Genomic DNA, 14,020 nt, shown 5'->3' on the forward strand with positions numbered 1-14,020 from the left:
TGTTTCCTTCTGCTTAGAATCATCCCGTTCTCAACTTCACAGTATGGTGAGGATTCTATATGACACTTGGTATGCAGCGTGTGTTCGGAGCTGCTCTGTAAGTAAAGTCTACTCCCCGGACCCCCTGCGGGACCATCCCTGCTGCAAACACCCATCTGTGACTTGCCCTCATGTTCCTTGGTGTTGCAACATCTTGGGAACTCATCTCTCATTCAACTTCAGCTGTCCTCAGCAGAAAGAGGAAGTGGCCGGGTCTGGTGGGGGCAGGAAGTGTGCCAAGGATGTGAACTTGAGTGTCAGCACCCCCATTTCCAGGCGAGCCTCAACACAGCATGAGGTTGGCCCCGGGCTGGGCGGAGAGGCAGCCTCCAGCAGTAACGCAGAGGACCCTGACCTGCCTTCCTGCCTCAAGGTCGAGCTTCAGTGGCAAGGGAAGGGAAGGTGGTGGGCATTGAGGGTTGTCCATCTCCACTTGCTTGGGCCACCTCTTTCCCTCGTGTTTGGGGAAGCTTCCTATTATATCCTGTGAAACTCGGTGAATCAACACTTTGAGGGTTTAAAACTTCATCCGAAGTCACACAGCACATCCTGTGGGCTCCAAGTGCGCCCTGCTGGCCTTCCTGGGAAACCCCACACTCCACCCACATAGATCAGGCTGAAGCCCCAGCCCACGGGTGTTCCTCAATGATAAGTTTAAAAAAACAGTTTAATCTTAAAACTTTGCCTTCCTGGTAGTCAGGGGGAAAAGGGAGATGAGGTATCTTAAAGAACAATGAAGAAAAAAGTAAAACCATCATACAAACACAAAATAAAAAGGTATCAAAGATCTTGATTTAACTCATTCATTAAGGGAAACTGCAAGATGGAAACAACTGGTTCAAAGGAGAATCCAGAAAACAGATTTACAAAGGCAATCAGAAATGCAGACATGAATTTGCTGAGAGGCGAAAGTGGCTTCCACAGACAGAAATCAATTGCATCTCTTTGGAGAAGAATTACTTGTATTACTATTGGTTTTGTAAAATACCTTAGCCCAAGACAAGGAAAGGCACAGACTCATAAAATCAGATCCTCTAGAAAGGTGCGAGAGAACACCTAGTAATCCTTTTGCCCATTTTAAAGTCTTCCACCATTTTCCCTGACAGGTGTGAGATTTCTCAGGAATTTTTATCAATGGATTCTAAGCAGCTCTGGGGAGCTAACGGAAGTTTCCAGGGGGAGGCTGGATATTACCAGAAAGAGAACAGAGTGTCTCCCACGGGACCACCTGCCCCTCAATCTTCAGGCTAGGATGCCTGGCTTGTCCACACACCACAACCAATCCCTTCTCTTAAGCAACTCAGATCCCAGATGACTGTTAAAAACAAAATTCAAGTGAGTAAATGTAAAGATCTTACTGGCTTCATTCAATGACTCATGCATTGGGCAGCATCCCATCCAGCGAGGAGAAAGGACCTCCAAAGAACTGTACAAAGTGAAAGCATTTTATAAGCAGACAGGGGCAGGAAAAGGAAGTTTCTAGCAAAGAGTGAATTATTTCAGGCAAGGTTACCTTCCTATGGGGGATGGAAAGGGTCTATGGGGAGGATTACTTCACTAGCGGTGGCCCAGTAATTCCAGATTGACTGGTTATCTTTCTGGGGGAGGCTGAAACTGCAGTTAGATATTAAGTCTTGGTTGCTGACGTGGGGCTTAGCACAGATGACTCCATTCTGGGCCTATTGTCTAATTTTTTTTTAATACCAGGGTGCCAGAGCATTAATTTACAATAAGAACAGTAACTGAGGGGTAGGGGCTAGGGGTCAAGTGTGATTGCTTAGATTTAAAACAAATTTCTCCAACGAGTTAACTGGGAGTATACATCTGTTATTTCAGACTGGCACCAAGGGAATTAGTAAGAAGGATGAGGCAGTTCAAATCATGTTCCAAGGTCCCGGGACTTACATAAGACGATGCTTTCAGGGGAGACTGCTTCCCTCCTCATGGCTGTAAGGCCACCGTGTTTTTGCTGGCTGTGTAGGTCACACCTGGGTCCTGAGCGAGCCCCGTCGCCTAGAGATGCCAGGTGCTGGCTATTAATCAGAAATAATGAGCAAGGCAGCTGTGGCTTCTAATCAGATGAGCCCTCCAGAGTGTCAGATGGAGGCCAATTAGCTGAGGCACCAAGCAACAGAATTCTGCCTTTCCAAGCAAAACATCAGAAAGTGCTCGAGCCCCTCAGCAGCCACGCTGAGCTTCAGTGTCTTGCCTTTTCTCAGGTTTACACTGATCTTTCCTTGTTCCAGAGTGAGCTGGGGGCTGGTTCCAGGACTGAAACCCTTGGAAGCAGGAAACCTTAACACCTGGAGTGGAGTTGAAGGACTTTATTTTTTAATCTGAGTTCCTTTGGCCACCACCACTCCCCCTCCTCCCATGGCCAAAATCGACTTCTTTCTGGGGCCACATCATTCTTTCTCAGTTGCTTGGGAGCCCTCATAGGCCTGAGGGTGGCACAAATGCTGAACGTTGAGATCTCAAATAAAAAAAGGCCTCCCTTCTGAGCAGATGATTTAGGACAGAGCCTCCACCAGAAATATTTCAGCTCCCATAAGGCATACCTAACCTACCCTACTGTGTGTGTGTTGGGGGGTATTCTTATAATTTTCTAACAGAAAAAAATAGCATAAATACATAATACATAAAATTAAAATCCTCATCTCATCCCCTACCTTCTTGGAGCATCTTAGGTTTCCTCCCAGAAAATTTCTATGCCTACAAGCCTATGTGTCCATCAAAACACACACACATACACACACACATAAATAGGTGTCCTTTCTAGTCTAGCCTCTGCTCTGAAAGTTCCTTTTTCACTTAACAATATATCTTGGCCATCAGTTTCATCAGCACCTGTGGGTCTGCCTCATTTTTTTTTTAAATCTTGTTTGTTTGTTTTTGAGGGGAGATAATTAGGTTTATTTACCTACTTATTTTTTAATGGAGGTTCTAGGGATTGAACCCAGGACCTCAAGCATGCTAAGCATGGACCTCCCCCTCTTCCTCCTTCTTTCTACCTAGTGTTCCAGGACTACTTAACCAGCCCCCTTCTCCTGGGTTTGTTGTTTCTGATCCTTTGCTATGTGTATTGGCTTAAAGTTCATTCTGCAAGTGGCCAATCCTGTTTCCCTCATTTCGAGTTTCCTGAGGGACATCCTGTTGAGGCCTCAGAGCACAGCACATTCACTCCTTCCTGCCTAAAAATTAAAGTCCTTGTCTCCTATTCTCCTTCTTGCTGCTGCCCTAATTTGCCTCTTTTCATGACCTGAACACTTTATTTTTCCCCCAAATAAAAATAGTCTTTCTTTTCAGGTTATAAAAATGGAAACTATTCAGTTGAGGGACACACTCAAATGCTACAGGAAAAGTACAAAGAAAGTGACTATTACCTGCTCTTCCTGTCCCTCGAATGTCACCGTGTTGGCTAGTGTCCTTCCACATGGCCATGGGCATCCTTATGTAAGTGGCATCATTCCACACATGTGGGTTTATCCTCTGCCACCACCTCCCCCCTCCCCACAATATATACGGACTTAAAAAAAATGCACAACTTAAATGTTGAGAATTACGTTTTATTTGGCAGACTTTCTAAGGACTTCAAGCCCAGGAAACAGCCTCTCAGATAGCTCTAAGGGACTGTTCCGAAGAGGGACGGAAGGAGCCAGGATTTACAGGACTTTTTGCAACAAAGACCAGGTAGTCAGAACATCAGAAGATTAGTGTTCATTAAAGAAAACCAGATATGGCAAGTTAAGAAATTTAACGCTTTTCTTTGTAGGGGAAGATGCAAGAGTCTGGGCTCATTGAAATCATTCCTTTGATACGTACCTTAGCTATGTAGGGCCAGTATCCTGTGCTTCCCCTCCTGAGTCTCCTCAGGGGTACCATTGGGGGTGGTGGGCATCCTGTTTCCATCCTGAGATCTGTCAGGCTCACCATGGAGGGGGGGGGAGAGGCTGCAGTGTGATGGCTTGATGGCTGCAGCATCCTTTGTTTACTGATATGGCAAGCAACATTTTTCATTCACACACGGAACACAAAGACTATTCTTGGAAGAGCTGCCTATACTCCCAGGCTGCATTCCTAACCTTCATGACCACAGCTCCTACCTCTCAATGGAAACCACTGTGTGGTCACCAACGGCCTTCCTGTAGGTAAGTCAGAAGTTTGGGGCCTTTCTGGACATCAGACTGAAAAATGAGGGAGCCCCAGAGAGAGAGACAGGAGCCCTGGGTTTTGATATGTGCTCCCCTCCAGGCAACCAGCTGGTTGGGACTCTCAGAAGCATCTGTCACCACTGAGCACCCCCTTCATGGGACACTCCTCTTGGTTCTCTGCCATTGTGCTCATCTGCTGTCCTCCAGTCCAGCCTCCTCCCCCAAACACTTCAACCTTTCATCTAGTCTTCAAAAGTCAGCATTCCTCAGCCCTGGACCGCCCTTGTCGCCTCTTGGGCGGTCTTCCCAGGTGGTCTTGATTTCATCACCTATGACTCCAAAATCCCTGTCTCTAGCCCAGATGTCTCCAGATCCTCATATCTGGCTGTTCCTCTCCCTCCCCCTACTTCACACTCAGATTGTGAGGTTGACTGCCTGCCCTCACTTTTCCAGCATTCTCTGCCTTGTGGGAGGACACTCCCATGCACCCAGTCTTCCAGACTGTGTCCTACTTTCTGCTTCTGTGAACTGCTCTGCCTCAGCCTTCCCCCAACCCGGCTCCCATACTGGTCCTCGATCTTGGCCCCCCAGGCCTCCCCTAGAGTTCCAGCCCTCTGGGTTGAGAGGTCCCCCCCTCTAGTGCCGACCTTCTAGAACCTTCCCAGCCATCCTCTCACCATTGTTCTGTTTGAGTGTCTAGGTGTGTGTGCAGTGGGATTTTGGACAATAACTATCACTCTGGTGTTTCACTGAGGAAAAAGGAAACACTTAAGAAAGTATCTTTTGGGTGTTGAAAGGCTCCAGACCATTTCATCTGCACCCCCTCTTTCCCACGAGGCCAGATATATGGGGGTGCTCAAATCTGGCAGCAGACACTACCTTGATGTGAAGACCAGCTCTGCTGGTTGTCAAGTAGGTGACTTTGGATGCATTGCTTAAGCTCTGTGACTCAGTGTCCTCACCTTTAAAATGGGGGTAATGATAGCATCCATCTCATTGAGAGGATTCAATGAGGTGACACATGTCAAGGGCTTGGCACCTACTAGGTGATTTAGAAATGCTGTAGATGATTATGGCTGAGAAAACTGACTCTGAGAGGGAAATGGAAGGGTTCTCATTCTCACCTGTAGCCACTGCAGTCATCTAGTATAAATCGCAGATAAAACAGTGCCCTTCACTTCTTGATGGAGGGCTGGCTCTGGGCTTAATTGGAAGACACTGACTTCGATGTCCCCCTCTCCCAGACTCAAACCCTGTGTCCTTTAAATCAGCTCCTGAGTGGTAAGGAGTCCCAGCCTCGGGTATCAGAAACTGGACCTGTTGCAGGTGCTTCTCCACTAGCTTTTGGTAGGTTATTTCCCCTCTCTGGCCCTCCTTCCTTCCGTATAAAATGAAGTGTTTGAATTGAATGTTGGGGGAGAGTTCTTCCCCCAACTCCAGCAGTCTGATTCTTCCTCAAATCCCTGAAAAGTATGAGTGACATAAGATTATGTAAAGATGCTCAACTAGAGGCCAAGATTCAGAGGACTCTGAACCCCCTAGACCCGTATGCAAAAGGTCTTTGTGTGTATACACATGTGTGAGCACATCTGAGCATTTTTCTGGGAAGAGCTTTTGTTAGCTTTGTAAAGGAGGTCTGTAATGCCAAGAGGTTAGTCACCAGCCTGGTTTAGGTCTCCTCAACTTTGACCTGGACTACAGCAACAGCGTCAGAACAGGTCTCCCTACTCCTTTCTCTATCCTCCACCCACCACACAGGGTATCCTTCTGAAGTGCAATGCTGACTCTCATCCCCCTGCTTAAATCCCTCCATTGACTCCAGGGGCCTAAATTCTTTGCAGGACACTTAGTGTCCATCGTAATCTCACCCAGCCATTTCCCTATACTTGTATCCTGTCACACCCTAACTCATTTTCTCTGTCCTCACCCCCTCTGCCTTGGCCACACAGAACATTTCCCCTGCTTCCTGAATGTGTCTGGCACTTTCACATCTCTCTTCCTTTGCAAAGGCTTCCCTCTATTCCATCTGGCAAACTCCTATCTGGGCCTCAAAATCTAATTCAGGTGTCATCTCCTTTGTGATGTCTCTCTGACGCCCCGCCCCCAACTAGGCACCCCTTTCTATGCTCTCACTACTTTATCACATTTACCCCACTATATTGTAATCGTGTGTGTAAGTATCTGCCTCCTCAACTAGATACGAAGGTCTCGTGGGATACACACCCCTGAACAGGTGCATGTCGCGTTCGGCCCCGCCCCCTGCTGCCCCGCCGCAACTACATTTCCCAGAAGGCCTAGCGCCTTGGGCATGCGCACTGGAGCGCAAGGAAGCTGCGACGCTGAGTTTCACTCTGGCTGTCTCCTCAAGAGTCGGAGCCACAGTCGGAGCTGTGCCCAGGCCGAGCCGGAGGTGAAGCCTGAGCGCGGCAGTATCCTCCTCCTGCCCCCTCACCCCCCTCAGCCTCGGTGAGAGGGACAGGCAGGCCGCCTGCTCGCCACCAGGGCTGGGGTCCCGAGGGCGCGGCGGAGACCGAACGGAGCTGGGACCGGAAGGGGGCGGGCGTGGGCGTGAGGGAGGGCCGGGCCGGAGAAGGGCCCCGGGGTGAGGTCCGTGGGGGATTGCGAGGACAGGCGTCCGGGTAGAGGTCCCGGAGGCGGGAGTTGGGGGAATTGGGAGGCGCTGGGAGCTTAGGACCGGACCGGCTGGGAGGGTGAACGCCCGAGTGGGACCCGAAGGGCGAGCAGGGGGAGGGGCGCAGACCCTAGGAGTTTGGGTCCGTCAGGAGAGTGTACCTTTTCCCGCAGGATCTCGAGGAGGCGGTGGTGATACTGCCGTCAGGCTGCCTAGTTAGGGCGTGGGTTCTGCTGGGGTCTGCTTCCCGGTGGACGACTCACTGGAACCAGGGCTGTACTTTAGAAGAGTTTGCCCCCTAACTCTGCTTTCCTCGTCTCAAGTAGGGTCCAGGAAGTGCCTATTTCCTGGGACCCTGGGTCACTTTTGAGAGGAGTGCATAATGTAGGCTGTGAAGATTTAGAAAGCTTTCTCTGACAGTACCCTTTCTTAGCCAGCTACTGTTCTCCACATTGGTTCCTCTTCCCTAAGTGTCAGTAGCAATGGAAATGGTGTGTGCACAGGCGCTTGGACCCTTAAACTCAGAATATTTCTGCATGCCATCCTAGCTCCTCTAGAGTTGTAGAAGGTGGACTTTCTGAAAGCCAAAATCAGGTTTTACTTAAACCATTAGGGTAACTATAAGCCTGTTGTTCATTAGCTCTGTGATCTTGCCAAACTTACCCTCTCTGATATGTTGATTTCCTGGATGCCTGTACTGCAGACTGGCTTATGAATTCCTTTTAGGCCTTTCTGTGGAAGGGCTTAGGTTTTTTAGTTTCTTTCTTTTTTTTTTTTTTTTTTAAGCCATCCCTTGATTATTGAGTGGGCAGAGGGAGACTACTGTACCTTCTGCTCTGCCCAGACTGTTGGAAAATAATCTGGTGGTTTCCAGTCCCCAGCCACAGGACACAGATCCAACATCTGTGCATTCATTTTCACTAACTGCTGTTTCTCAATTTAAAACCTGATCATCTTCCTTGTTGGCAAAGGTGCCTTGGAATTTGTGTCGCTGAGTCAGCAAGCCTTTCAGATTCGCCCGGTTTTTGTTGTTTGCGTTTTCTATCAAGATGGGAACTAAAACAAGTCATTCCTCCTAAAGATCTGGTATCTCCGTCAAGAAGGCACAGTTTGTGCCAGCTCTCCAGAGATAAAAGGTGAGAGCCACGGGGACTTTGTGTTACTGCCTTCCCAATCAGGTTTTCAGTGGAGAAAGTGAGGACTGGGGAGGGTGGAATTTGAGGTCCCCAAGATGAAGGTGAGTCCTGGGAGTTGATTGTTGATTGCCAGCTGTCTCAGATAAATTCAGGTGGCTTCTTGCCGACGGCTTCTCCTGTTTAACCAGTCTTAGAGGATGCTTTCCGCTTTCAGACATGCTTTACGGGATGAAGGATACAAGTCACAATTTCTGCATTTGAACTGGAAATTTTTATTTCTTTGGTTACATGAACCTTTACTGGGTGCCTCCTTTATGTCAGGCCCCATGCTCAGTGCTGGGGGTACAGTGACGAGCAACAAAAGCTCTGTCTTATAGGAGCTCATTGTTTGATAGAAAAGATGGACAAACCATAGACAGTGACAAGGTGGTGTCAATGTGATACATGTTGAGGAGTGGATAATCATAAGGCAGTAACTCCCCCCATCTCTCTCTCACACACACACACACACACACACACACACACGTCCAGGAGGGAAGGTCTGGAAGGCTTCCAGAAGATGATAGCTAAGGGGAGTTGTGAAGAGGAGTAGGACCCAGGAAGTAGGGGGCGAAGTCTGGCAGAGGAGTCAGCATATGCAAAATCATGAAGAGACCTGGCATGTCTGGGCCACTGTCAGTAGCTCAGTGTGGCTGGAGCAATAGCAGGTAGGTGTGGGGCAGAGAAGCCTGGAAAGGTAGGCAGAGGTCTGAGTCGGGGTCGGGGGGTGGTTTGTGGGCCAGGCCCAGGCTCCAGGGAACAGAAGGATTTTAGCAGAAGAATTCCATTAAGGGCATTTTAAGTGAGCATCCTGGCTAGAAACTGTGGAATGGATTAGATTGGCTTATTCTCTTTGAGACTGTTTCCTTATACCAGGGCAGCTTTTGGTAGGGGGTAGGTAGACCTGTGAGCTTGCCCTCAGGCTGCTCCTGGTCTTGTTGAAGAGCTAGATTGCCCCTCTAGAACTGTGGAGTACAGACAGAATGCTGTGGAAGTTGGTAAGAGGGGGCTTTCTTTCAAGTGGGCACATCAAGGCATCCTGGAGGTGCTGTTTAAATGGGGCCTTGAAAGTATGACTCCGTTAAGGATGGGTGGCCTAGTAGGTGGGATTCCAGGTAGACGCAGGCACGGAGTTGGGGAAACTGGTTGTATAGGGGGCAGCAGGTCATCACTTAAACTCCTTGGGAGGGGTTGTGGGGGGGTGTAGATGAAAGAGGGTGTTGAAGAGAAATGCACTGGCAGGTGCTGCTGATAGGGAGGGACCATATTGTGATGGGCTTCCAGCATCAACTCAAGGAATGGGAACATTATTTCTAGAGCTCTAGGGGAGGTAGAAGAGAGGATCAGAGCTGTACTTCAGGAAGCTTGGTCTTTGTGTGTGTGGGGGGGTAGTAATTAGGTTTATTTATTTAATTATTATTATTTTTAATGGAGGTACTGGGGATTGAACCCAGGACCTGATGCGTGCTAAGCATGTGCTTTATCACTTGAGCTATACATACCCTCGAGGAAGCTCAGTCTTGCACTTGTCTCTGAGATGGGCTGGAAGGAGAGACAAGAGTTGGAGTAGCTGGGAGAACATGCTTATCAAGGTGAGAGGCAGAAAGGTCCCAGCCATATGCGAGCAGTGGGGGCTGAGAAGGTGAGGGGGAAGGAGAGAGCAACCGGGCAGCTGCCAGGCTGTGGGGGAGAAGGCTGGGGAGGAGCAGGAATCCCAGGGTTTTCTCCTGGCTGCCTAGGGCAGGCAGAGTGGAGCCAGGGAATCCAGGAGGAAAGGGGAGTTAGCCAGGCAGGTGAGCGTGGCTTCCTAAGAGGCCATCAGTTAAGGGGCCATGGGCGAGGGAGAAACTCGTGCCTGCATAAGTTGTGTGCCAGGGCATGTGCTCACACTCAGCATACAGAGATGAATTAAACAGTCACTTCTGTGTGTTTTCATTTTTACCTCCAGTAAACAGAGAACTAGATTAATACACACTGATCACTGTTCACATGTGGCTTGCTTTTTTTTATTCCCTAAGTTATTTTTAACAAATGTAAGTGAGCTCTTGCATTCTATCCATCCACAACAAAAGCCAGGATCTTGAAACAAAATACACATCCAGTCACTTGATCTTTCTTCCCATTCCCATTCTGAGATAACCATTACCCTCTTGCTTTCATTTTTATATAGTTTTATGGTACCTGTGTATGTCTAAGGAACGTAAAAAAATATCGCAATGATTTGTCCGTGTTATTGCATGTCATCTGGTTCATTTGTCTTGACTCTTGAATAATATTCCATGGCGTGAACACATCAGTTTATGCATCTAATCTTCCGTTGATGGGCACCTGATTGTTTCCAGGTTTTTACTGTCTTGAGTGTGCTGGTCTGAACACTTCTATATGTGTTTCCTGGTACACATATGCAAAACTTGGGTACAAACTGAGGTGGTACAAACTGAGGTGTTTTGCTGGATCGTGGAGTAAATACATGTTCAACTTTCATAGCTATTGCTAGACCTTTTCTGAAGTGGTTGTAAGAGTTTACACTCCACGGGCAGCAAGAGTGTGGGCCTTCCAATTGTTCCACAGTCTTGCCACCATGTGCTATAGGCAGACTTTTTAAATTTTTGCCAATGGAATGAGTAATAGGTATAAAATGGGATCTTTGGGGTCTTGATTTCTATGTCCCTGAGCCCTGATGTTGAACATCTTTTCATAAGCTTATTGGCATGTATGTTTGCTGTGAAATACTTGTACATGTCTTTTGCCAATTCTTCTGTGGATTTGTAGGAGTTCTTTATATATTCTTGCTTTTAATACTTCGTGCTTACTGTGAATATCTTTTTCAGCTTGTAACTTTCTCTCCTTTCTCGAAAGCATGTTTTGTTGAACAACCATTCTTAATTTTAATACAGTGAAATGTATTTTTTCATTTATAGTCAGCGTTCTGTATCTCGTTTGAGAAGTCTTTTCCTGACCATAATCCTTGCCTTTAAGGAGCCTGTACCCTAGTGGAGGGAACAAGTAGATGATCGCACTCAGATGTCACATGGATGTTGATGGTTAGAAATTGCCACGTCTCCCTGCCGAATATGAGTGGGTGTAGGAAAGATTTCACAGGGCAGGGAGTCTCAGGTTGGGAATTAAGAGATAAGTGAACTGGTGGGATGGATACTCTTGGAAGGGGGTTTGGGGCATGAAACAGCCTGGCCAGTTCTGGGCTCTCCCTGGAGTTGCTGATGGCAGGAGCACATGGCTTGAGGGGCTCAGGCAGAGCACCTGAAGAGAGATTTGGAGAATCTGCGTACATGGGATTACTGAAGCCATGGGAACAGAGAAGAGAGTCACTGGGGAGTATGGAAAAAGAGGAGAGGTAGGCCCAGGCCTGATTTCCTGAGGTAGAGAAAGGTGTGGCTCTGGGCAGCTCTTGGGGTTCCTTGGGGCTGGCCCTGACCACGTGCTGCCTGCTGTGCTGTTGGATGCAGTATTTCATCCTCAGGTGTGAGGCAGAGACTGACATGTCTGCAGAGGGCAGGGCATGTTGTAGGGGAGGCTAGCCAGAGGCGTAAGCACTCTCCCACTTTTTGATAGAGAATGGGTTTGGAGAAGTGTTTCTCAATCATGGGAGCACAGTGATAGATGTTGGGGAGGCAGTAAGTAGGACAGGGGTCGGCAAACCATGGCTTATGGGCCAAATCTAGCCCACAGCCTGCTTTTGTTAGTAAAGTTTTATTGGAACACAACCACACAAGTTAGTTTACACGTGGCCTCTCGCTGTTCTCACACTACAGTGGCAGAGTTGTGTAGTTGGAACAGACACCCTATGTCTGCAAAGCGTAAAATGTGTACCTTCTGGCCCTTTACAGGAAAGTTTGCTGGCCCTGCCCTGGGAGTCATGGTAACTGTGGTAACCTTGAGAGTCGTACCAATCACCACAGAGGTTCAGATAGTTGTTGCTGGCTGGGTAATGAATCTGGGTCAGGCTTGCAGATGTTGCCAGCTTTTCTGGTTTTCATGAGACGCTGGAAATCTGTATTTTTTTTAAATGGTGGATATTCTGGTTTTTAAACATTGGTTCAATTTTTAAAAACTAACAACTGTATAAGCCAAGCAGACACATCTGGCAGGCTGATTTGTCCACTTCGGTTTATCCCTCTGCAAACTGATTTGGATTTACTTATACCTGTGGATTCTCTGGCAGATTGCTTATCTTTTGCCTCACTTTTCTCATCTATAAAATAGAGATGATGATACCCTCCCCCCAGGATTGTAAGGATTAAATGAGAACACTTATAGGATACTGAGCACAGTGCCTGGTACCTAGTAAGCTTTTGGTTAGTTGTCAGTGGTGTTTCGCTGCGAATTCATCTGCCACTGCTTCCATCATCACTCTTCTGTTCTGGCCCCAGGATTGGCTGGGAACCAGGGCTCTTCCCTCTGACGACCTGTGGGTGGTCAGGTTGCTCCTAGTGAAGAAGGAGCTGCAGGTTCTTGGTGCTGGAGGAAGAGGTTGCCTACAGGGGTATTGTAGGTTGCCTGGGGTGCCCCTGGACGCCATGTGGCTTCCTGAGCCCCATTTGAAACATCTACTCTGACCTGCCGCTGGAGGGCCCAAAGCAGGCAGCAGCCAGGTGAGGAGTTGTCACCTCCCTTACAGCAGCCCCACGTGCAAGGAACAAATCATGCGATCATTCGTTAGTTCCTTCCATCTCTCAGAAACCTGGTAAGGTCCGGGTGACACTGGCCTGAGCCATCTCTTTTCCAGAGAAAAGCCCCATCTTGCAGTGTCCTCTGTTGTAATAGTTTGGGCACCTGGATGGTGTGTTTTATGCATTTGCTTGGAACTCAGGGATGGGGGAATGTGTCTCTTGGCAAGGAGGTGCCATGGTACTTTGACAAGGCCTGTTAGTAAAACCCCACTGGGACAGGAGCAGCCATCTAAATTAATGATGGTAAGTAACGATGGTGGTAGTTTGGTTTATATTTATGATCTTTTGAAAGTGGAGGGTATTTTTGTTTGTTTCTTATAACAGAAGTAATACTTTCCCACTTCAGAAAATGTGAAAAGTTCAGATATATAAGGAAGTTGAACAAAAGGTCCCCTGTAGTTTTCTCCGCTCAAAGGCAGCCATCGTTAGTATTTTGGTGTGTTTCTACTGAGTTTTCTCTATGCTTCTCTTTTACTGAGTTAAAATAGTGCTGTGGGGGATATCTTTATGTTGGAGTTTTTCTGTAATCCCCTTAGATAGATTTCTTAATTCTTAGATCAAAGCAAGTGAACATTTTTAAACCTCTTGCTACATATTACCAAACTGTTTTCTGGAAAGGATTTATCCTTCCCAGCAGTATGAAATCTCAGTGCACTCTTGCCAGCGCTGAGTAATGAAATTAAGTTACTTTTACTGCTTTGATAGGTTAAAAAAAAAAGTACTCCATTGTTTTTAATTTATATTAAAAACAACACGTCTAGTAAAGTAGGCTATTTCTTTGATGTGTTTGTGTGCAGGATTTGACTTTCCCAGGTCTGTGGGAAGGCTTCCTGACAGCGCCCGGGTGGCCTGCTGCCCCGTAGCAAGTATTTGAAGGTCATTCTCTAGTTACAGGTTATGCTCACTGGGTCAGATGGTGGGGTGTGGGGTCGCAGGCCTGTGCTTCTTGGAAAGCACCTGAGAGAGAGGCAGCTTAGAAAACAAGGCTTGAAGTCATCTGGTCTCACTGGTCTCCAATCTGTGCTCCTCAGAACACCTCTGTTCTGCACAACAGCTTCCTGGGCCTCTCGGAAAGTCAGGATGGAGGCCACCTGTGTGGTGATATGTGTACCCACGTTTCTGTGTTTCATGTATCGATGGGTGGTGTATGGCCACGTTTGGAAAAGGGTTCTGTTGCTTATAAAAGGCTGGAAAACCCATCCAAGCACACGAGCAGTAGAACGCTAGGAAGGGGGGGGTACTGTCCCAAGGTCACAGAGCATGTGGGAGACTCAGTGGAGCATGTGTGAATGAGCGAAGGGGAGGGGTGACAGGCTGTGTTCACCTCCACTC

At 47.8% G+C, this 14,020-nt stretch overlaps 1 protein-coding gene across 7 annotated transcripts in view; it reads left to right on the top strand.

Moving 5' to 3' along the window:
• Nucleotides 1-6,501: 6,501 nt before the first annotated feature.
• The window catches only part of DTX2 (deltex E3 ubiquitin ligase 2), a 34,021-nt gene continuing 26,502 nt past the window's right edge, over nucleotides 6,502-14,020 (top strand). For 4 of the 7 annotated variants that reach the window (XM_032459612.1, XM_032459616.1, XM_014556044.2 and 1 more), the window contains exons 1-2: nucleotides 6,512-6,656; nucleotides 7,794-7,958. The gene's annotated coding sequence lies outside the window, so the exon portion shown is untranslated. Of the gene's footprint in view, nucleotides 6,657-7,793; nucleotides 7,959-14,020 lie in introns of all 7 variants that reach the window. The other 3 variants (XM_032459614.1, XM_032459615.1, XM_032459613.1) reach the window with 3 other exon arrangements.

This window comes from Camelus ferus, chromosome 18 (genome assembly GCF_009834535.1).
Source record: "Camelus ferus isolate YT-003-E chromosome 18, BCGSAC_Cfer_1.0, whole genome shotgun sequence".
NCBI lineage: Eukaryota > Metazoa > Chordata > Mammalia > Artiodactyla > Camelidae > Camelus > Camelus ferus.